The sequence below is a fragment of the Pipra filicauda genome, unplaced genomic scaffold (genome assembly GCF_003945595.2).
Source record: "Pipra filicauda isolate LSUMZ 115617 unplaced genomic scaffold, ASM394559v2 scaffold301_size890592_pilon, whole genome shotgun sequence".
NCBI classification, from domain to species: Eukaryota; Metazoa; Chordata; class Aves; order Passeriformes; family Pipridae; genus Pipra; species Pipra filicauda.
Window position 1 is genome coordinate 736583 of NW_024104423.1, and position 25891 is coordinate 762473.

The 25891-nt window shown below is 36.4% G+C and overlaps 1 protein-coding gene across 5 annotated transcripts in view; it reads right to left on the reverse strand.

Moving 5' to 3' along the window:
- The window catches only part of DLGAP1 (DLG associated protein 1), a 416743-nt gene that overhangs the window by 274127 nt on the left and 116725 nt on the right, over positions 1–25891 (reverse strand). The window contains exon 1 of one of the 5 annotated variants that reach the window (XM_039383294.1): positions 8054–8178. The exons of the other annotated variants lie outside the window; for them this stretch is intronic. The gene's annotated coding sequence lies outside the window, so the exon portion shown is untranslated. Of the gene's footprint in view, positions 1–8053; positions 8179–25891 lie in introns of those variants that run through there. 5 annotated transcript variants of the gene reach the window in all.

Consider the following 25891-nt stretch of genomic DNA (forward strand, 5'->3'; position numbering starts at 1 on the left):
ACAGGCAAGACCTATGACCACTCTCACTCTTACAGCTGCTGCATTACTCCTGTCGATAACCTCTCACCCTACCTTGCTCGTGTCTGACTGACACAGGTACTTCCAGTGAGCTGAAACTCTCGCCCCATACTGACTGTGGAGGAAGAGCCAAGCAGCTAACACAAACAGCCTTGCAGCTGCTGCAAAGAGGTCAACAAAGAATGAGACATGTCTAGACCTAGCAAAGTGGCATCTGGCACGTATGCACTATTATCTCAGTTTCACACAGAGTCACAGAATCAATTAGGTTGGAAAAGACCACTGAGATCATCGAGTCCAACCTATGACCTAACACCACCACTTCAACTAGACCATGGCACTAAGTGTCACATCCAGTCTTTTCTTAAACATGTCCAGGGACAGTGACTCCACAGCCCCCTGGGGTGCTCAATCACTCTTTCTGTGTAGAACTTCTTCCTAACGTCCAGCCTACACCTCCCCTGGTGCAGCTTAAGACTGTATCCTCTTGTGCTGTTGCTACTTTCCTGGGAGAAGAAACCGATCCCCACCTGCCTACAACCTCCTTTCAGGTTAGTCATGAGCAATGGAAGAAAACACATAAAAAAGTCTCATGAAATTTGTAGAGCACATTAACAGGTCAGTCAGTCGGTCCTTTGCTCCTAAGTAAGGAAGGAAACGAGGCAAAAATTTTAGCCCATGATTATTATATATAAAATAATTTTAGTCTGAAGTACTGAATAGAGACCCATTAATCCAATCCCTCTTATCTGATAATTGCATATATGGATAAATATTTATTCACAACACATATGTGAGGGAAGTTTCTGCATTGCACCTGCATATTCAAGTGAAATGTTACAAAAAAACCCCAACTACAATCTTTTTCTTTCACATCCTGTTATACATTCTATGGAATTTACGACTAAAATATCTGTACATCACAGAAGTGCTTGTAACACAACACAGGTTTAAAAACGTCTGTACCTCAAATAACATTTCCACTAGTGTATAATAATCCTTCATAAATTACACTGGTCTCCATTTTTCTCACGGTCTTAACGTTGCATCAATTCACCCTTACTTCTTTAGGTAGCAAAGCAAGAATTACCATGTTTTTAAACTGCTCTAAGTTTTCATCTCTCTCTTCCTCAAAATAATGATAGGCAATAGAAGACAGGAAACAAAAAACATGGTCTACTGTTTTTCATGGTACACAGTGAAAAGTACACAATTTCAAAGTACATCTTCCGTAACCTGCATATGAATTTTAAACATGTCCAGCTCATGTTTTTATTGCATGAAGTCCTACTCCTGCAATCATCAAAATTCCCTTTGCTTTGAAATGCTGAAAAACTGCTTCCAGCCTAAATAGCAATCATGAGGCATTTGAGCAGTTTTTGATACTGAACAAAAAAATGGCATCCAGCTGTTGCAGGGAGAAATTCTCAATTACACAGTTGGTTGAAAATGTGCTGCGTAGTTAAGAACTCTACTTGTGCAGCACTATTAGGAATCTGAAAACAGGGGGATACTTTGATAATCTAGTCATAATTTTTCATAAAGGTTACATTTCTAGTAACACAAATGAATCTGTGTAACAGACCATCTGTCAAAATATTTAAGAGCACATTTATTTCTCTTTATCATTTCCTGGTGAAAAAAAGTCCTCTCTCTTTTTCTTCATGTGGTCCACTTTCAGAGTGCTTTGGAGTCAAAACTAAACCTCACTGTATATGAGATATATATATATATACAAATATATATATATATATCCTCTGCATATGTATATAAAGCCTCTGTGTGTGACAGAGATTTTCCCTGAAAATTTTCATCTGGTTAGGTACTGGTTTTTGCATACAGTGCACCGTTTTTTTTGTTCAGTCATCATCCATTGGCTATACTTAAACTCAGACCTTCAAACCTGCTGAACAGGGCTCTGAATATTATACTGGATGTGGAAAAAAGAAGCTGTCAACAGAAAATTCATTATCTTTCCATCATGCTACACTGGGTGGTAAAATGAGAAAAGTTTACTCCTGCATGAATTCCCACCAAACTGAACTGTCTTTGTTAGTCAAGTCATGGCAGGGGTTATGTCCTGCACAAATAAGCATTCCTTTTGTTGGCAGAGAAATAGCCTTTTTTTTTTTTTAAATCAGCATAAACCATGTATTTTTCCATCTTGTCAAGTTGAGAACAAAAGACCTAAGCAAGTTCAAACTACCTTGTCAATAGAGATGATTCAGAAGTCTGCAAATTAGACTTAAATTATGGCAAGTATATGTATGTATATGCAAGTTCCCAGTGCACATGAGCAAGTCAAAAATTACAGTTTACAAAGTTTATTTTTATTAGCTGTAAATTATTTGTTATTTTTTCTAGAAAAAAAAAATAAAAACATTAACAGACAATACTCCCAGGTTCACCCTAACAAAGATTTTTCTCTTTTTTTTGAGCTACCAAGCAAGGCGTATCAAGACAATTTCATGGAATCATGAATGTGGTACCTTAGTCCCAGGAGTTTGCTGCTGGCCTATCAGTGTTCACACTGGCTGCCTATATTGCTGTTGATTTTAATGGGACCATAGGATGAAGTAAAAAGCCTTTTAAAAATTCCACACAATATAATCGGGTTTATTATATCTAACTAGACAAGCCCTGGTTTTCAATTACATTTTACTGTGACATAATTGAAAAAAAAAAAAAATCACCTATTCAGGAGAACTTTTATACATATTTTTTTTGATTACAGATTTCACAGAGTACCAGTAAGCAAGAGAACTGTACAAGGACAAAGAGAGAACAAAACTCCTGTAACTGTGTGTTGTTTTTTGCTTAATTCCTTTATTAACTGCTTGATTAGTTAGTTTGTGCAGTACCTAGGAAATGTAAAGCAGTAATAAGTGCTAATTAATCATTTATATAACATACAACTACTGTAGCAAATTGTACAAACATAGCAAAAAAAAAAAAAAGAACTGCATAATGATGAAGAATGAAGCCTACAATGCTGACAAACTTCCTTCATTAGGAAAAACAAAACAGGAAAGCAGTCATAGGCAGCAAACAGTAGGCTGTAGCTGCAGAAAGCCTGCTTCGTGGGGAGCAACAGAAGCAAGAGATGAGGTGAATGAATGATATAAAAGCACTGCCCAACTGCTTGTATTAAGGAGAACATACGGTGGAAAAGAAGCAGAACTGCAAGGGAAAAATGACAGTTTCATTGAATTGCAAATGAGAGGTAATAATTTCAACATCCACTGTGACAGACTACTTCTATGTGTTATTATAAGCTCTGGTGGATGCTGCTTTAAACCAATTAAGAAGAGGAACTACTTGATGCAACAGCATCTAGTGTAGTAAGTTTAGAAGTGGAAAGGTGCTTCTGCTAGTGCTTTCTGGTGACCTAATGAACCTGCTCTAACTGGAACAGCAGTTTCTGCTGTCAGAACAACTTAAAAGCTGAGTGATAAGGAGGAGACAGCATTTATCACTTCTTCCAAGTCCAAAATCATGCATAAATGGATGAAGCAAATGGAACAGAGTACCTAGTGAGGGTAAAAAAGCAGGAAAAATTGTCTACTGATATGAAACACACAGAAAGGACAGAGAGATCTGCTGCTCTAAGAATAAAACTATTTTGAGTTCTATGAAAACACCTGCAATGGATGAGAAGAAAAAAAGCCTACACATCATTTATGCCAAAAGTTAAACACTTGATAGTTAACAAGAAAGAAAGAATAAAAAAGAAAGAAAGGAAAAAGAAGGAAGGAAGGAAGAAAAAAGAAAGAAAGAAAAAGTTAAAGTATTCTACAGGTGAAAACAAAAATACTTCTGTGACTTTCAAAGTTATGCAATGAGTAATAATGATAGTTTAAATGTACAGCTAGATGTTAAAAGGTAAAACTAATAGGAGAAAAGACGAAAAATCAAGTTAACATATGCATCATCATAAATAATAATATTCACGGTATTAAATACTATTATTTCTATGATAAAAAAGTTTTCCATATGATACTAAAGAAAGATTTAGTGCAACTTCATGAGAAGATTCATTTCACTTCCTTATTTTTGATTGGTTTATTTGCTTCAGCCTGGCAATATACACAAAACAGTCTGCAGAGATGATTTAGTAGCACAACATATAAGTGTTTTTTTACCTTGCTTTAAATATAGAGAATGCTGAAAATTCCGACGGAAGCATATATTAAGAGAGAAAGAAGCCAAAACCATTTTGCAATTCCATTGTTAAATTTGTCTAATAATGCCCAAAATGTCCATCAGAGTTCATCCACAATTTTCAATTAATTTGCTCTGGCACGTTATTATCTCCTTTTGTATTTCATTCTTGTTATCTTGTCCTACTGAGTCTTCCTTTTCCTAGTTTGGGGAATTTTAATTATTTATTATTTATTACATTCTCTTTCAGATCTAGTGCTAAGGCAAGCAAGGATAAACCTTTCTAGGTACCCTGTATTTTATACTGTTTACCATAATTAGAGCCAAGTATCCAGGAATCAGTTTTATTATTCTGGAAGGCATTATGAGCACCCTCTTTCTATGGTGAATCTTAAAATGAGATGTAAATCAGAGTTTTAATTTAATGGTCACGGAATGTAGGAAAAATTAGTTTATAAGTTGAAACCCTCAGTTGAAGTGCCAGGTCCTCAGCACCAACTGCTTCAGTGCACTGGCCCCATTATCTTCTGCTGCCGTAGTTTCTGAGCAGACACAGATATTGCCTGTGACACCCAGAGTCCAAACACCTTGCTGACCATCATTTGCATTTTCGGTACTTGTACTTTTTTGCTCGCAAAAAGTACATACGTCATCTCCACATGATGACAACAATCAAGCAGTTAGTAACCCAAGAGGAAGCAATTCTTCAAGTACATTTGTAACTTTGTCCTCTATCAAGCCACACTGAAGTAATAGAGGACTATCCTAGACTCAGGTTGCTGAGGGGGAACAGGCACTTTTTTTAGTGGTCATGGCTGCCATTTTGTTAGTGGTCCTTCCCTTCCAGATGATGCCTCCAGACACAGAATACATCATAAGATGTATTATGCTTAGATTAGAGTTTTATGCTGAAATGATGAGGCAAGAAGGCATTTTCCTTCATGAAAGCTGAAGTTAAGGCTCCAGAAGCCATTTTTCATCTGGTTTATCTAAGCCCTACTGAAGCAAAAAGAGGCTCAGCAGACTCCATCATATTTAGAGCATAAGGAAGTGCATCTGATCACTAATTGCAAAAGCTTTGGGGCTTTTTTTGTTGTCTGTATTTCACAGTCCTTCCAGAAGATAACACTACACAACCAAGTGCACACCTTCAGTTTCTTCACACTTTAAAGCTCCACTTTATTTAGGTTGGTATCTTTTGCAGTTTCAAGTTTTGTAAATAGATTGTAATTGTATGTGTATATATCTTAGTGAAAGAAAAGGTTTTTTTAATTATTTTTTGCTACCGTCTGAAAAAAGTCCAGTCAACAGACCTTGTGTTTTGCTAGCTGAACACAAAGACGTACATGTAATAAAACTTGACCACGTGGGGCATGGACGGACCATTTTATGCACAAAGTGACATACAAATTGCTCAACTTTGCACCTTGTGCATTTATGTGCCCCTACACAAAGAAGAAAATTAGTTGGAGCAACTTTATCTACCAAGTTTTCACAGGAATAAATAGTTAATTTTTAGTGTCTCTGAGATAACAAATCTCATAGAAGTCCCCTAGAATTCAGAAAACACCAGATGAATCTTCATGACACGCTACAAAAATTTTTATTGTTTAAGCCTATGATGACATACTGGGTGCTACATGGTGCATGACTCATGGTCCTAATGAAGACTTTGTAACAGAATTGGCAGTATCCTAAGTATATCAATCGTCATTTTGCCAGATCATTTGGTAAATAATGGCAAATAACAACCTTAGGATGGAAAACCATCCTCAAAACATCATCAAGTTATTTCTCAGATGCCTCTTGTCTTCTTCCATTTTTTAAATAGTCAGCTAATTACTGTGACAGAGAAATCAGTTCTTGATATGAGAAGACTCCTTCCAACAAATTCTCTGAATGAGTACAAAGTATTTTCTATTTTAATTTTTCCAACCATACAAACTCTATAACCTTCTAGAAATATTCTTCTACTATCTGGAACTTTGTTGCTACTGACTTTTCAAGTTCTCTTTTTGTTAACTATGTTTCTCTAAAGTCCTACTTAAAATGCAGTAATATTTATAAAATAACATTATTCAGAGATGGATAATTCAGAGATTTTTTTTAACATAAGCTCTTGAGGAAGTGATTAATAAATCCACTGGGAAAATAAGCAATTAATGACTTTGGCACACTCTCTATATAATGTTGGCTGAATGTCTGAATGTGTTCACTTTGTTCCTTTGCAGTCTGAGCTGTTGATTGGTAACATTGGCTTCTGTCTGCTACATTACAGAAGACATCAGATCGGAGATGTCTAGGTTACTGAATGCGAAATACCAGAACAATACAGTATATAAGTGCTGCAGCACTTGAATAATTCTCTGTTGTAGCAGCCACTTGTAATATAAACATCAAATGCACAGATCTGATTGATTTTGATGAATAAATTTTCTGTTCCAGACTTCCTCAACAAACGATGACTGTCTAGGTGTTTAGCAGCTTTTGTGCAGAATCCATCACTAAATGGTAGGTTTCACTTAAATAAGCTGGCACTCAAAACTTCTAATTTTGGCACACCATAGGCATGGCTTGAATGGTCAGACTGTCCAACCATAAGTCCTAGCCTGTGATTTCTAAAGAAACCTTCAGATGGGAGAAACCTTCCTTTAAACTGACATAGATTTCACTGAGATTCCTCTTATCAAAAAGTTAAAAACGAAGCGATGAGTCAAGTGTAAAGACTTGAAGAAACAAAAGTTTGACGTAAAAATTCAAATCACTACACTGAATGCTGAATTAATTTTATTAATATTTTTCAATTAGACTTCTGGCCCAAAGCAATAGAAGTACTTCACTCAGTATTTAAAAATGTGTCATCATTATAAATGGATAAGTTTTCCCAAAAAGAAGACACAATACCTGCTCTTTTAAAATAATTTTAACAGGAAAGCAAAACAACTTTAAGGGAAAAAAGGCCTTTATTTTGAATGCAACTACAGTGAGTACTGGTTTTCTGTTCAAGAAAACAGTATGATTTGATGGGGTTTAAATAGTTTCCTAGCATTTTTTTGAGCAGCCTGTAGAAATAAATTTGTGAGCCTCATTTTTCATTTGCAACCAGAATGAGTCACAGCTAAAGATTTTTAATGATTTTTAAATCTTTAAAGATTTTTAAAGATTTTTAATGCACTCTTTGTAAAAAACATCATATCGTGACATCACTGCATACAATTTGCATTCATTGTAAATTGCTTTTATAAAGAAATTCCTATTGCAATTGCATAAAATTTAGTAAAATAGAATTTCACCAGGTGTCTTCATCATGATTTGCTTTGATTTCTTTTTTTTCCATTATTAGGCTAGTAGAAATTAGCCTTGTTACTTGGCTGAACAATTTGTGGCTTTCTGTAAAAACAGGTTTTTCAGTTGAAGTTCTGGAGTACAAGATGAACAATCCAGTCAAACCTCTAAACTAAGTCTGACTGTAACATGTATGTGCTGTTCTGCTGATTATGATGCCTGATGAAACATTCAAACCAATCGCATCAGGATACAAAACATAAATACCAATATGCTGCTTATTGAACTCAAACAAGTCTTCCTACACATTACTCAGAATCACTATTGTGCAGTAGTACTGAGTCCCAGCATCAATAAGCACAGTATGTTAAGGTTGGCCAAGCCAACAAAAAATTATACACTAACCCATCTGATTTACCAAGTCTGATTGCAACAACAAACAAACCTTCCTTACAACTCCATTATCCTCAGCTGTGCTCCAAGAACACAATTTCTTTTTGTCTTGGAAGAATTTTCTTCTCAAGAATAATTATCAGTAAGAATGTTCTGTAGCAATGTCCTCACTAGATCTGACCAGCAGCCAATGTACCTTAGTATCACATCTGCAACAGACATCAAAGCCAGGAAAGTCAAAGAAGGTCCAAGTCATGGAACTGTTGTGATGTGCCTTGCAGTAGCACAGCTGATCTTCCACTTCAGCTCCCAAAGGTCCTGCTAAGGTAATGCACGAGATTGAATTACTGACCTATAGCCAATCTACCCTATCTATGCCAGTTATTATCTTTTCTATCTCTTCTTTGCTCACTATCAAAATTAGAATCTCTTTTTCTATAGTTACATTTTCCCACAGTTCTTTCTTCCATTCTGAGGACAAAAAAAATACAGTTGAAAAGTGTCAACTTGTGATGGGCAAGAAATTATTGAAGAACACTCAGTATCCTGAGATCCTAAACGTTAGAATACAGAAATGTGGATGAAAAAGGATTTTGCATGTAAAATACTGAACCGCTATCATATCAGTTTTGAAACCAATTCATTGATGTGTCATTCCATACAAGGAGATGAACTGGCATACCACAATTGACAATTTCATTTGAAGTACTGAATTGGAAGCTATTAAGACTGTAATCAAAAGCTGAGGTAATTATATACAATAACAAAGAGGATAGTGTTTCTAGGGCAGTTGCTAATGTCATAAGTTGGTCAGTACTATGGTAAGCAAGTGTACCCTCTTTGCAACAGACTAGATAGAGATGTCCTATGCACTTCTGGCATCTGTTTCTCTCAGACATAAAGAGAAAATATCAGAAGAATTTCTGTTGTGCACTTGTCAACCTTTGTCTTGGAATTCCACTGTGTTTAATTATTGTATACAAACATATTGAGAAAGTTAAAACAAGTATCAGAAAAAGTAATCATGTTGCAAGATGCAAAAGAAATTATAAATATCCCAACTCAAATATCAGTATACTTTTTCTTAAAAAAAAAAAAAAAGCAAACATCTATCACGTAAAATAGTATTTGCTTAAGTTTTCATGAAGCATCAAAAAATTATCAGTTTGTCTTTTTTTTAACCATCCAGTTTAACCCTGTTTCCCTGAAATTCAATTTCTTATGCAGGCTCTCATATCCTTTATATTCTACAGAGTATCTACACAACCTGTACTTCTCCAAATCACAGCTATTTCAATCCTACAAAGGAGTCCTTTTCACTCCAGTTTAACTGTCCTTTAAGTATTTTATGTATATGTATACATAAATTCACAATGCCTCTAAACATAAAATCTAGGTATAACCACTTTGCAGTTCTGCCTGTGCAAGGCTGTATAGGTAGTATGTGACAGTCTACCTGCAATAGAACAGTACTGATCTCAGGTTAGCCAGCTCTTCAGATCCAAGGGAAGTTTGCATCCCATCACCAGCAGAGGGTTCCACAGTAAAGGATGATTAATAATTTTCCTACTTTTTCTTTTTCCAGGTTGTTCACATTGTCACAATTTGGAAATAAATTGCATAGTTTAGCCTGCCAATGACTCATTTGCTATGAGTACCAGACACGCACAAGGAGGTCAGAAATTCTAATAGTGCTGATTACAACACAGTTACTGACTCATTTTGCCTTCCTTTAACTATGCAGAGAGCTGTACAGAACTGGTTGGTGTGTCTACGCGTTCATAAGATACACATTTATTTTTGTCACATGAGGCGGATATGTGCTGTGTTTGGTGGTGTGGGACTGGATCACAGTTTTTAAGGATTCTTTTAATGTTTGCATTTCTTTTAACAATTCTCCATAGTGGGACTCATTTGGGTTTTTTTTTTTATAAATGTATGATGCCTAGAACCATAAGCCTTAGATTGTTGATCGGACTTCCCACATACTGCAATGACCTCCGTATTAAACGGCAGCACCATAACAGAATTAGGAGCCTTTTTTGATGGCAATGCATTAATGAAACAAAGCTCCAATTCACAGTATAAGCACATCAGAAAAAAAAAGGCAGCTAAAGCAGGGGAGAATGCTACTGAAGCAGGAAATGCTTTAATACCAGATGCAGCTGAGCTCCCTCAATAGAGCTCACTTTGACTGCAAGATGAAGGGATGGATGAGATGGAATTCAGTCAGGACTGAATCAGATTGGTAGGGATATCTGTCAGGTATTTGGGTTTAATCTGGCTTTGCAGAACCTAGGGATTGCCCTTGGTGGGTTAGACAGGTTTTCACATAGATAATTGTATATGTGTATTTCTGATTAAAATGAATTTCACTCAAAAATGTCAAGAAAAAATGTATTATTAGATCAAATTAATACTTCAGAGTCTATTTTGCAAAATATTTTTTCAGTATACACAGAACAGTACTTAAACAGTTCTAAGAAGGAATATCCCCCTTTGACTTTTAGAGCTATATGTAGTATAATAAAATTGGCCAACCTGAACAGAGCACGGACTCTGTCACAGAGAAGATGGTATGGAACTTTTTAATGTTAACTTTATTTGCAGAATAGACACTGGTTTTAAGGATAGGGGTAAAAATAATTTACCAAGTCTTAGTCATCTGGCACATAGCCTAGATTTCAAACTTTCAAAAATTAGAGCACAATTAAACATACTATTCCAGCAGTAGCGTCATGACACACAAGATTTTCCACCTGCAGCTTCCCCTCAGCTGTTCACAAGCCCCTTCCTGTTAGACTTGACAACTCAACTGCACCTGTAGCCACTCTCTAATCCTACCCCACCAAATGCAGTTTAGCTTGAACTCTTTTTATTACTTCTTCATTATTTAAAACAGGCCTTTTTTGAGAGAACAAGGCTGGGGAGCAGCCAAACTTCATAAGCATATTGGAGTTGATTTTACTAAGCATCATCCAAACTACACACTCCTCTGAATGACAAAGAAAAGCTGCTACATCAGAAAAAGGATTAATTACTTGCAAGATAAAACAAGAAGCAATTACAGATAACATGATCTCTCATTTAAGGTCTTCTTTTAGACACAGAATCTCTGAAATAAAAACAGATTAATTCATGGTCCCTTACTGTCTTTTTAAAAGCTCTTTTGAAATACTACACTATTTTATTTCATTGTATTGAACAGGTGTTACATTTTACAAAGGCTGAACAAATTTACAGTCTACCAAAGTAAAAATGAGCAATTTATCATTTATGAAGCGGATAATTCACAGTCCCTTAACAATTTTTTAACACTTTGATTCTCCTGCACTTTGGATTGAAACCTATATGCTTAATTCAATTCAAATTATCTTTTATGCCCATTTTTCCTGTAATCAAACCCAGTGTCCCAGTTAAAGCAAATTACATATATATTAATGTTTTGAAAGTTATTTGTAATATAATTATATTGAAGATGCAATTATGAATCTTAAAATTTCAAATTCATGCTGCGTGTTGTAATAGTTCATCTGCAACAGTCATGAAAGGGTAAAGATATAAATATATAATGATTTCATAAATAGAGCTTTTGGAGATATTTAATGATAATCATATTCCCTGCACGTTATATAATCAGTAAAGTTGGTTTTTTTCTGACTATTTTGAGATGTTTATTTTCTCTTGAATTACATATCCAGTCAGGAGATGGCTGCTAATTTCTAGTAAATTTTCCCCTAGATAAACACAGTTGGTTTAAAATCTTTTAAAAACTACTGCTGTTTTTGCAGGTTATAGTCCACATCTGAAGGCGTATGAAAAGCAAAGGAATTTCATAAGAATTCCCCCAAAAGCTGCCAGAAATTGAGTTTTTCCTGTGTAGAGTTGGATACAATAAAAAGGTGACACAACCAGCAGTGAAAATGCAGCTGTTCTTGAACTCCTTTTTCAATGAACCGATGAAACAATGCTTATTCACACTCGGCACTTCAGGGAAATACTAATAGTTTCCTAAAATGTAAACGGAAGGAGGTCTTACCTTGATACTATCTGAGTTTGAAGTTGTAAGTATTCTGACATGATTGCGACTTCCTTAGTGTGAGAGAGAAAGCCAACATTCCCACATTTCAACATGGATGCTGAGAATATAGAGGTAGAAAGACCTCTGCAATAGATTATCACATCTGACACGTTTAATCAGTTTTGACACACAGCCTCCTCCTTTTGCCAGTCCTAAAAAGATTGTCCTTGAAAGGGCAAACAAACTCTGGACTTCTGAAGGAACAGAGATTACTGTAAATCCAGGTGAGGGAGCGTATCTTCCCATAGGCCATCTTTTCTTTTTTTTTTGTGTGGAGAAAATGGAGAAAAATTGCCTGTCGCAAGATTGTGTGCTCGGATCTGTCCTATTTTAAAGCTTTATAAATGCAGCAATTCAAAGGACTGTTGCTTATAGCAACAAATAAAAGATAGGACAGATGGAGAGGGGAAAAGCATTACTGCAAACCCATCATTGTGCTTAGCAAATTTACACCCTGAGAGTATGTTGGGGTTTGATAAAGGAAGCAAATGACAAACGTTAATGGTGCAGTAATGAAGTCAGTGCAGTTGCTGGTCAGTGTTCACGTATCCTAAGTCACCCTTAAGAGGCCTTCTATAATTTAAACACAGGCACTTATCTCTCTAAAGTGTGTCTCAAGCCCATGGACTGATAAGGCTTTTTTTTTTTTTAATGCAGCAAATAAATTCACTATCAACTAATTACCTCACTATGTTTCATTTTTACTTAGAGATAAATATTTCCAGGCATATAGTAGTAAATATTACCAAGGAAAATAAAAATGTTCTCACTAAAGATCTGCCTTTCAGTAAAACCAGAGCAAGCTGAACAGCTATGATTCTGCCAGCATATGATTTTCATATGATAGAAAATAATACATTATATAATAACTGCATAATCATTACCTAAGAAATCATGAATTTTCAGTGATGGCACAAACATGTTTTCAATTGATCTACAGCGGCAGACAAGATCTGACTAACTACAGAAACAACCTGACCAAAGTGTACTCATAATTTGTTTAAGATCAACAGCAACATCAAAGGATCAGAGTCCTCCATCTACAGTTCTCCACCTACTGGCAAGTGAACTGAAACTACCCTCTTTTCATCACCAGTAATTTCTGCTGCTAAGACAAGGAAAATTATTTTTGGCAAATTCTTATGAAGAATTGATTTTTTATTACCACTGTTATCCCCGCTGTTGGTACATCTTTTCTCTCTTCAGTAATACATCCACACTAGTCCTCAATGTTTATTCTTCCACAGCAAAGTCCAATACAGATAGTTGTTACTGATGCCCTCTCCCAACAAATCCACTGGTTATGCAAACTGGATGCATATTTTAATGAGTTGTTAGGCTGCTTCTGCATTGCCTATCAGCATGAGTCTTGCGTGTCAAACCACCACATGTTTAAGCTGAGTTTGCTTAAACAATACATAAGAACTCAGTCATCACAGGAGATGGGGCACCTGTAGGAGTATAACATAGTCTCCTCTCTCCTAGCAGTACTGGCTTAGGCACACCAGTTAAAATAAATTTTGCACACAAACTCACATAGATACAAACCTGTTTTGTAAATAGCTTAATTTTTTAACATAATTACAGAGTAGAAGCCATTGTTGACAAGATGTGTCACCCCGGAAAGCCAGTGACAACACGTATCTTGCGAAGTGGCACGGACTGTTATGCTAAAATTTGTGAAAGGCAAATTTTTGCATGTTTTCAGGAAGGCAGATGACTACTCTGGAAGCACTACAAACATGAAAAACGACTGCTTTCACTCTGAAATACTCTGAGCGATGTAGGAACAAGGAAATATAAAGCAAGGGTCATGACTTTGGTACCACGCCTGGAATCTGGTGCATGTGACATCAACTTTTATAGGTTCCATGAGAATTTTACAGGCCTGTAAGAACAGAAGTGTTGGATGTAAAGATAAAATACAAAGTACAGGGAAACACAGCACTTGCAAAAAGAAGTCATGCTTCATTATGCAGCATGTGTTCTTTGAAGGCATTTATGACCACATGGATAAAAACGATCCATTCATCTACTCTGCTGAATTTCCACTTCGATTTTCAAAATTACTCTGACAATGTTCCTCACAAAGGAAAAAACAGGGCCACTGAATTTTGGTACATGAGGTCTTGACAGGCTTTCTTTGAATCAGTCTGCAGGGAAAGACAGGCATGTGGTTCAGGTCAAGAACAACCTTGGTATCTGTTGAGTCTTCCAGTATCCAGGCAGACTGGTTTGAAGAAGTTTCTCCTTCCAATTTAGTGTATCTCCTCATCTTCAGTGCTACTATTTTTAATGACTGATAGGAATACTGTTTAGTAACACCTTCATAGCACATGACTGCGTCACCATAACCATCAGATTTGTAGGGAACTAGGTATGATGCTGTAGCTGAGTCCTTCTTTCCAAGATGGATTGGGAAAGCCTTTTAGACACTGGTGCATATGTATCTTTTTCTCACAGTTTTCACTTGGCATAGACCCCTCAAAGAAAAAAATGAAAATAAAAAAAACAAGCTTTCATTTGGAACAGTGACATGCTTTCTGCAGGAAGAAGGAACATAGCTTCAATCTACTTCTAAGTCCTTTTCACCGGTGTGAAACAGCATTTTGTTGGCTGATTCAATTTGTGGTTGGAAAAGAGAATTCCATGTAAGTTTTCTGCAGAGGATCTTTACCATTTGTTTGCCTCAGCAAGATTCTATCTTACTGTGCAGTTCAGCAACTTCAAAATAATTGTTTTCTATCCATTCACTTGAAATTTTGGATAGCAGCCTTATTATGACAGGATGTGGATTTTTCAGTATGAATAGAGTATTTTGTTAATGTTTATATCCAATAATTTAGGAGCCAGCTGCTCCATAAATAATATCAAATCATCTTCACCATTTGAAAGAATAAATAACCTAATATTAATCTTGTGGATTCATCTCAGAGAATTTTGTTCACCTTTGAATGGTTACTAGCAGTCCGAGATAAAAAGTACATTTTATAATCCTTCTCTTTTTACAGTGTTTCAAGCTTTAAAAGTTTTGGTGTACAACACATCTATCTAGGTTTCCACATTTGATAAATGTACTCTTGCAAAATCCATTTACCATCAAAGCTGTTACAGTACCTGCGCACATTAAAAAGTTATGTTAAACTATTTCATCAATAAATTACTGAAACAGCTCTTTTTAGGCTCAAATCACTGGAGAAATGGCTAAATGACCATAGAAAAATAATTTTTTATATTTATTTTCTCCTCTCTTTATAAGATGATGCCATTCCGTATGCTCAGGTCAGATTTTGGTTTTCTCATTACCCTTCAATCTGTTACAGGCTAAAGCCTAAGTAAAACATCTGAACAAATGACTAAACTTCCCATAATTCTCAAAAGTGATAACTATCACAGTGAAGTCACATCATAGAAGAGGCTCAAGAAGAACCCTGCACTTGCTATGAGATAAAATTTGCCTGTCATGGAAGACAAAGAATATTAATAGCTTTTTGCTGTGTGCTTAATGAAATACTTCCCAGACTACTCACAAGCTCCTTTATTAAGAACAATAACCTTTTTTTTTCCTGAGATCAGCGCACAGTTTTAATACAGAACACCTTATCAAGTGAAGTTTGTTCTATTTTTGTTACTCCAGACAATAAAACCTACAACAGTAGTGATTCAAATATAAGCAATTTTCAGACATAAAAGATGACTGCAACTATCATTCAAACAAATGACCTTCAAATCAGCCAAGAACTGCAAGAATAGTTCTTGATTTGAATAACATACCACTATAAATTCATCGTGATGCAGTTAGATCTTAAACACAAAATGCTTTATTACGAGAAAGGACATCAACAACAATCAGGTCACAAAGTTTCCTCAGAGAACCCTAGGTCAGTATTGAAGTTATTTTTGTTGATCTCTTCTTTTGTTTCTTATAGTCAGAAAAGAGGAAATGAGGCACAATTTATTACGATTGTTTTACAAAATATTTGAGAGTGATCATAGGGAAGAGTTACTGACTCTTAAGTTTCAGCTATAAACATAGGAAAAATAAGGAGAAAAAAACATTGAACACAGGACTGAGTCTGGAAATAAGAGTAGAAAAGGAAAAAAAATTACGTTAAGGACAAAAACCACTAAACATGACAGCAAGGCTAGAAATAAGAGTGCAAAACAGGAAAAACGCAAAGACTTGCTAAAGGTGTATAAAAGACTACTTACATCAACATTCTCACTTTTAGAATAGCTTTGTTTTTAATGGGTCTTGAAATATTTATGATGAGATTTGCAGAGTCCATCCTCAGTTAATGAGCGTTAAGTATCATAGTAGCAACATACTACTGCATGACAGAGTAGTTCACCCGGCCTGTCACCACAAAAACTGACCTAGAACTCTTTGCAAGATGGCCATCTGCAACACATCAGTTGCACAGCAGACATTTCCAACATCTCAAGAGAATTTACAAAAGTGTAAGAAAGCAATTCAGGAGTATTTTTCCCCCGTACTATTAATAGTAGTAACATGAGAATGTTAGTACAGCCATTTGGCAGCTGTACTACCATACTGAAACCTGTGATATTAGGTACTTTATATTTAATTGCTTGCTGTTCTCAATTTCTTTTTAAAACCAAATTCATCTTTAAAGCTGAGTGACTCAGCTGCTCCATTGAAAAGAGTTGTGTCCCTGCCACACATCTTGTCCTGTAAAAATAAACTACAATGATAAATGTTTCTATTTAATACAACGCTTCTTTAACCAGGAGGTTTTTTTAATTGGACTAATATCTTTCCCTCATTTAAGAGAAAGCTATGCAATGTTTCTTATGATCTCCCCTTTTTCCATCTCCAAGATTTCTGATTTTCAGATTACACTGAGAATTTCCCCGTGGTTGCTAACAAGGTTGATCACACGCCAGGAACTCATTCTCTGCATGCAGGAGTACAGATTAGTTCAGTCTGACTATGCAGGCAAGCACTGGTCAAGACTTTCACTTAATCTCCCATGACGTGAATGAAGAAACACACCAAATTAGCTGTGTGGAATGATTGAATCACTACAGTTGAATGATCACATGCCAGCACAGAGCTGCCACAGAAGCTCAGGCCAGTAATGAAGCTTTTCTGCTTTACTGAATCAGTTTGTTTGGGTTTCAGGTCAGCTTTTTTAGCATGGTTCAGAAGCAGGAACCGAGCCCACATGAAGAAAGAAGAAAATGCACTACTTCTGCTTGCTGCTTCTTAAATCTAATTAAATGCTTTTACAATGGGTGCTAAGGGTTCACTTCTTCAGCATGATCCAAACTCTATAAGGAAATGGGTTCATTTGCTTTTAATCTACTGGGATAGCTGCTTGCAAAGATGCTTTTTAATTTCATGTTGCCACAGAACAAACAGAGCAAGCTGCTGCTTAATGTTATCATAGAGTGTAAGTACTAGAAAGTGCTTCTAGAGAAAGAAATTAAAATGCTAAAATAAGCACCATTTAATTCCAAATGGTAAAGTTTTGTATTGTGGTGTCATACTACAGAAATGAAACCCCAAAATTTCCAAAATAAAGAAAGCATGCTTGCTAAAATGATGACAATCTAGCCTAGAATCTCTTCATAAAACATTTCATAGTGGAGCTTTTAACTCAAGTTGGCTACACAAAAACTGAAGCAACCTACAAGCTTTAGTTCCTTTTTAAAATCATGGCCAACTTTATATTTACAATCACCATGGAGATGTAGCCTACAGAATGTAATTCCATTTCACTTAGCAGTATCTGGGAGACAAATTGCCTATTTTACCTTCTCCAAATTATCATAAATGCATTCACAAGTTCTTCAATGCATTATTTCAAGTTGATATGCTGGTTCAGTAAATACATTTCTCCCTTATGGAATTTCTTCTGAACATTAAATAAGTAAAAGAAAGCATTTCTCATTTATGAACATCAGCTATCAGAACAAATTATGATGAGCTAAATGCTCATGATGTGCACAGAAGATCTGAATGACATCCTTAAGGATATATCTGTGACTTTTTATAGAAGATGCAGCAACTGGGAAAACTTCATGCTTCAGAAAATCAGAATTTTAAATGATTCAGTAAACCTTTTTCACCATTAGAAAGACCAGCATTTTAGTGACACTGAGCTGAACCTTAAATACATAATGAAATCCAGTTCAATTTGAAGCAGGGAAGATGATATTATATACTAAAACATGGAAGCATGAGTGGAACTCTGAAAATCTTTAAATACAACTGTGTTATTAGGTGTGCAATGGCACATGAATCTGACAAGGACTGCTCTGGTTCAAGGAGAGCAGACTGAAGGCAAATTTATATCATCAAATTGCAGCCTCTGTTACAAATGGGCATGACAGTTCCTATCTACTTTACCACTGATTGAGAGCTCCTTAGTGTAGCAATACTCATGAACTCTGCTAAATTTAATTTTTATTTCCATTTGACAACAGGCAGGAAAGCACCCTGTCAGTCAGCTTTTAATAGCCATTACCTTTCACACTGCAAAAAGTCATTCTAGATTTTAATTTCTTTTCCAAAGCTATTTCAGAAAACTTTCAAGATGGAATAATAATGGAAATAAACAGCTCTGAATTGCATATGGTTTAGTATGGTAGTAAAGGGGAATTGCTACCAACAAAGGCATCAGTCATAGCCCCACATCTTTTGGTAACTGACTTAAAGGGGAAGATAAGAAGCAAAGTTCTAGCATAACCAAACCCCAAATTTGCCTCATTTCAGGGTTCTGGTTACATTTAGTATCACCAGGAGTGGTGTTTCCCATCTGGCTTAGTCACCCTTTAAGAGTGCTTCTTCCCATGGAAAGCAGGATGTGGCAAGCAGAGCAGGAGGAAAGAAGCATTCTTGGTCTCACTCAGCAAGATGCTGGGACCCAGCTGGAATGCCTTCTCATATCTGGGAAACAAAGGAGCATTTCTACTATGAATTATAGGATCTCACCTTCAAGACATTCAGTCACCTTAACTGCCAAATGTTTCAGTACCTGTTCCTCAGTATGAATGGCTTTTGCTCATCTTTTTCCTAGGCAATAGGCCATTACTGAACAAAAGACTTGGCATGGTAGACGGGAAATATAATCACAGCTTGCCAGAAACAAGGTTCTCCAAAATTGATACAACTCCCTTATTCAACCTTAATGTTATATTCACAGTAATTCTTTGATATTTTTATTACCTATAACGGTAAACAGCATAAATCTGGACAGCTTTGTAATAAGAAACACAACTCTGATAAGCAGTTTCTGTTCTGATGATATCACCTTTGTAGTGTGTGGTGGGGGGAAACAGTTTTTCCCCTGAAGTTATAAAATGGTAAAACCCCAGGGGGTGATGACCCTTGAGGTTTTACCCAATGAGCACTTCTGCAAAATATAAACATATCACAAGTAGAACGGAAGAGAAGGTGATGTTGTAGTTGTTGTAGAAGAAGTAGCCATGTTGTAGAGCCACAAGGAAAAAAGGCAGGAGCCCCCCTGGGGGGCTCTGGCCCCCCAGCCCCCGGCTTGGGGGGGCTACAGGGACTTGGAACAGTGTAAGACTGGGCTAAGTACCTGTAGCTGACAGATGAAGAAGTTTCTCTACTGTAAGAAGCAGCAGGAGCAGCGGCAGAACTGCACTGACCAAAGAAATGGTGGCAGAGAGCCAGAAGAGATAAGACCCTCGCTTGAAGACGATGGGCCGAGGGGCTTGGATACCCCCTCGTGTGTACTGGCAGAGATCCAGCTACAGCTGCTGCATGGAAGAGAGAGACAGAGATGCCTGCTGCCTTAGAGACATTGCTGCTCTGAAAGTGGAAAGGATCTATTCCTTCTTCCCTCCTGGACTTTTATTTGGAGGAGAGAAGAGATTTGATCCATTGTAAATACTTTTATATCATGGTAGAGATAAATAAGATTGTATATAATGTATTGTAGTATTTATTTTGTACAGTGATTGTAATATATTCCCTTTCCCCCATTTGAGTCTTGTGTGGTGTCTGGAAAACACATCTCACACTGGGTTGAGATGTGGGAGGGGGTTGGAGTAGGGAATTGGATTTTGGAGCTCTTAGTGAAATATATGATCAAAATAGCTGCATAATGTACTTTGATTAACACATGAAAAACATTCACCAGACATAATTCAAGGCATCCATGAGACATTTCTACAACTGTGTCTTGATTTATAACAATTGAGGTTTTGACCTAAAATATTTGTGAGCTGTTTGTGAAAAATCAGGGTGGTTTTTGTCTGGGTAAAAATTGTTCCACTATAATTGATATGTTACAGAATGATATATTTTTAATTCAGATGTTCTACGTAAACAGCAGAGCTTATGAAGAGTTTATGAATATAAAATTAAGGATCTCTAAAATACAGGACTGCCACCTAAAACACCTTGTTAGTTCAAGATCTCTTTGTGTTTCTCTCCAGAAGTATGACATCATAAACCTGTACACTCGCAGTGCTTGCTTTCTTAACCACTGCGTGTTTCTTGTGAAGCTTTAGACAAGTACAGCCTAGCAATGCCCGATATTACTCCTTGCCTATCTCTGAAATATTATTGATCATACCTACTAATATATGCAAAAAAGAATGTAATTAAAAACCTTGCCAAAGGGACAAAAATGAGCAAATTATTTTCCAGGAAGATAATTAACTCTATTCCAGTAAAAGAAGGATAGAAATTTAGGATTTTATCACAAATAACAATTTTTAACATTTATTAAAAAGCTGAAACTACACAAGTTTAATGCCCTTTTAAAGAGGAAATGTATTTAGTTGTTAAACCAGAATAATGGAATTGACATAATTTCGGTTAATAGCCTATTTTTGTGAAGGTCTTATTTTAGTCTTATTTTATATGAGTATGCAAATTACTTCTCATCTCTCTGCTCCACTTTTGCCCTCTGTAAAAGTGGGATGACAACCACATTTTGAAAAACAGACGTATTGAACCATTATTCCTTCAAGATGCAAAAGCACACACAGCCCTTATATAAAAAAGATTCTTTTACAGGATGCCCTTAACCACTTTTCTTTCTTTTTGAGCAGGGATGTGTGAATGCTTTCCTAAACTATAACCTTGAGACTCTTATGAGAAGAGACCTTACTATGTGCACATTTAATTTCTTTTTTAATAACAAATAATATTTATATGCTTAGATCTTATAATGGCAAAGAAACTAGCAGCATTTCAACATAAATCTATGCAAAAGAAAAAAATAATAACAGATCAGACTCATACTTTTGCTGAGTTTGTGGACTGCACAGTACAAACCCACGTGACACATATTGAGGAGTAAATGCAGCCACAGGTGAAGAGCTCATATTGCTTATACACATGTCATGAGTTAACTTCTTGCCTATTTCACGGTAAAAACAGTAACATAGAATCATAGAATAGTTTGGGTTGAAAGGGATCTTAAAGGCCACCTAGTTCAACCCCTCTGCAATGAGCCCGGACATCTTCAACTAGATCAGGTTGCTCAGATCCCCATCCAACCTGATTTGAAAGTTTCCAGGGATGGAGCATCTAGCACCTTTCTGGGCAACTTGTTCTGGTGTTTCAGGGTTCTCATTGTAAAAATCTTCCTTATATGTAGTCTAAATCTACCCTCTTCTAGGTTAAAATCATTACTCCTTGTCCTATTGCTACAGGTCCTGCTTAAAAGTATGTGTCTATCTTTCTTGTAGGCCCCCTTTAGGTACTGGAAGGTTGATCTAAGGTCTCCCTGGAGCCTTATCTCCAGGCTGAAAAACCCAACTCACAAAGACTGTCCTCACAGGAGAGGTGCTCCAACACTCTGACCATCTTTGTGGCCCTCCTCTGGACTTGCTCCAACAGGTCCACATCCTTCTTATTCTGAGAAACCCAGAGCTGAAAGCAGTGCTCCAGGTGGGGTCTCAGGAGAGTAAAGTAGAGGGGAAGAATCACTTCCCTTAACCTACTGGCCACACTTCTTTTGATGCAGCCCAGGGTACAATTGGCTTTCTGGGCTGCAAGCACTCCTTGCTGGTTCATATCCATTCATGTCCACTAGTACATCCCAGTCCTTTTCAGCAGGACTGCTCTCAATCCCTTCACCCCACAGCCTGTATTGAAACTGGGGGTCGCCCCAACCCAGATGCAGGACCTTGCACTTGGTCTTGTTAAACCTCATGAGGTTCCCATGTGCCCACTTCCCGAGCCTGTCCATGTCCCTTTGGGTGGCATCCTGTCCCTAGGGTGTGTCAACCACACCACTCAGTATGACATAGTAATGTCTGTAGAAATAATGGTGATTACAAAAAATAGGTGCCACTGACACAGCCGTTTTCCAAGAATTTTGCAGCCTACTTATGTCATCACATAAATTACCTCTTAACTGAAAAGTACATTCACTTAAGAGTTACCTGCAGTATTTTATTTCTTACTTATTCTACACATTGTCAGGTTTCATGTACTTGAACAAAGATGTCACCCAATTCTGTTCCTATATCTACTTTCTAATTTATAATAGTGTCCAGAGCCCTGGGTTGCAGACTGCAGCACTGATAAAGCTGTTGTACACAATGAAAGAAAGTCTCAGTTTTATTACCTAAGTGTCAACAGCTACTTTCGAACCCTTGTAAATATATTAACAACCTTGTTTTACAAATAAGAAGGAAAGCCAAATGACTCAACTCTGAATCCTATTAGATACTGGAAGAGGGAATTCCTGGTTCAGCCTGTTAAGCAGACCAGTTAGTAATTCTTAATGTTTTTACTGAATTTTACTATTCTTTTCCTCGTTTCTCTCCCCTATTAAGATCTGGACTAAACTCACACAAATTTCCATAGGTTCACATAATTCACTTAGACTCCCCTCTCACTCTCAACAGTGACTAGGAATAGATGTTATTTGATACCCTTTATTTTTATGTTGCATCACTGCAATTATATGTTCTATTTTCACTTTTAAAAAGGGTTTTTAAACCACTTAAATAGAGAATTTCAGTTTCTTGTCTTCCTCGTCTTCTCTCTTCTTGAGACTGTTGGGCTAAATTTATCTAGTGTTTCCAGGACTCGATGCTGCAAGGTACATTAAAAGATTCATCTGAGATCCTCAAAACTGTGGAAGAATTTTTGTAATCCCCTAATGGAATGTGACTGAATGACAATTTGTAGTATTACCAATTTTTGTGAGTATATTTAGAGATTATGTTCAAATAACAGTATTTTCATATGCCTTTATGCATTATAACCAAAGAATTCTTGCATTAGTTGAAACCTATGCTCTAAGCAGATCTCATTCCTCCTGGAAATACATGTTCCACTTGGTTACACAGTATGGAAAGTAGGGAAAAGTGCCACTTCACCTGTAGCCAAAAAAAATGGGTGGAGTTGGAGTTCTGTACAGAAAAAAAAAAAAAGCTGTGATATCACTACACTTCATCTCAACCTCTTAAAAAACATTTCATTCAACTTCAGCAATCCCTTTGATCTATTCAATAGAAACTGTACATAAAGCTACTATAAATGCATATAAATCTATTTCGTATATGACTTGAATGAGTAAATTCCATTCCTCTGACAGAACCCTGCACACCTCACTGAGAACAAAAAATCAAGAGCTGTGTTGGAGAACTGGTAAATACTTTCATGCAAAATATGGTGAAATCCAATCTCTGCAGTTGTATTCATTCTCCATTTCACATAGCAGTGTGCTTGCAACTACCACCAAGGGCACTCAACAGAAGCCTTTATTTTGGAAAAAAAAAAAAGGTAGCATGTCAAGAAGTTTGAAAGACTTTGTTTTTCGTGTATTTGAAACAGGTGTCTTACTCCTTGACAATTTCTAACACTAACCACCTTGTATGTGAAGCACTTACATACAATGATGAATATTCTTCACATAGTATGGAGAAGAATGCAGGAAGACAGTGGGGAGGGCAATCTGGACACAGGCAGAGAAGAGGTAAATTGGAGAATGGGAACATGAAAAAAGCTAACAGTGGAAGCCAGCATGGGCTCAAAGGTTTGGAGATGATTAAGGATCAAACAGAAAGTAGAAGCAAGTAATAGAGATATGGAGTAGCAGAGAGAGATGAAAATTTTCTTACTGAGCTATACTAATAAGCATAACGAGCAGCAATGGCTCTTCCTTTCTATTTGGCACTCTTGAGACCACTCTGTGAAAACTATGTCTGTTTTTGTGCTTCCCAAAAAGACATCAGTATACTGGGTCAAGTCCAGCAGAGAGCCACCACAGTGACTAGGGGCCTGGAGCAGATGACATACCAGGAGAGTATGAAGGAACTGGTTTCCTCAATATCAAGAAGAGGAGGCTATGGATGGATGGATATTACAGTAATATTCAATATTCAAGACAGAAACAGTGTCTCCTCAGCAGTGGTCAATGTAAAGTTGCAAGGCAACAGATACAAGCTTTGACAAATGATATTCCAATTAAATTTCAGGAAAAAAAAGTTAACTGTATACATCAGTTGCCAAACCCAGGATCAGGTTTGCCCAGAAAAGCTGTATAATCTCCATTCTTGGAGACCCTTAAAACCTAACCGTCCAAAGTCCTGAGCAACCTACTTAAGACTGCAAATTGGCTCTGTCTTTGAAACTAGCCAGAAGTCCTTTCTACTTAACTTGGTCTGTGATTCTGTGAATTTGAAATGAGGATTACACCAAAAGGACACAAAGTGAGAGGATTTGAGATGACTAGCCGTAAGACCATACTCTACAGAGGCTAAAAATGAGGATTTTGTAACATCGCAAGACTTCTGCAACCAAGTATCTGCAAAAGTTCATGACAAAACATTTGTCTCATCCCCCCTCTAGTGGCTAGTACATATAGGACCAGTCACTGCTAAAACCAATTTGTAAACTCCAGTGGCAAGTACTAGAGGAGTGAAAGATATTTATCACACATTTGGTTATCAATATATTGACATCATGGAATTAATTTTGTTTGTTTCCACCTTTTTTTTTAGGTAAGCAAAAGGCATCTTATATATTCTTAGCATTTAAGATCTCCCTGTGTTCCTAAAGTCACCTTAAATGTGCTTTCTCCTGATTTTGAAGTATTTTTTCCTCTGTTTTCAAATAATTTTTGTAAGTTAGTATTTATGCATATATGCAAATATGTAGATATAGATTATTATCTTTCTGTGTATGTGCATAATTTTTGTGGTCCCATATATATTTACATTTGTCTGCATATTTCCTTAGTGGACTAAGTTAGTAAAGCATTTCCAAGACCCATTTATTCAGACCAGTTGTTGGTATTTGTGCATTACCAATTATGCCAAAGATGTTCCTGTATTCAGATCAGAGAAAAACCATATCATGTCTCCATGCCTAAACATCAAAAGAGGTATGATAACTAAATGTTAAAAGAAAAATTGACTAAAATGCTTTGGTCAAGAATTTTAAGAAATGTGGTACTATCTACTACTTCTTAAAGAAAGTAAAAAAATAAACATTAAATTTTGCTTTTAAGTGGGCATAATACAAAAATGTTTATTTACAGAGTTCATTGGTAATACTTGACATACGTAAAATATTCAGGGAAATATAGAAACAATTGATGTGAATTATACAAATATGATTCTTATAGCAAATACAAGTAAAGAAGTCAAAATAAGAAGCGTAAAATGTTCTTTGCAAAAAAAATATGTTTAGCTGCTGGGCAAAAGAACATGAATTTCTACATACATGAGAAAGCCAGAGAATGTTTTTCAAATATTTTGATAACAGCAAATGAAATTAAATCATTAAAGTTCATACAAAATGAAATTACTGAGGAAAACATGCAGGAAGTGATAATTTTTACTATAGTTCCAGCTATGGTAAAAGAATGAACATTCTCAGACTGCTTGGCCTCTAGTGTATCGAAAACATCTTTCCTTGCATCTGATCAGCAATAGTAAGGCAGCAGCTACCTTCCAGCATATCAAATACCAGTTCCTTGCTCAGGA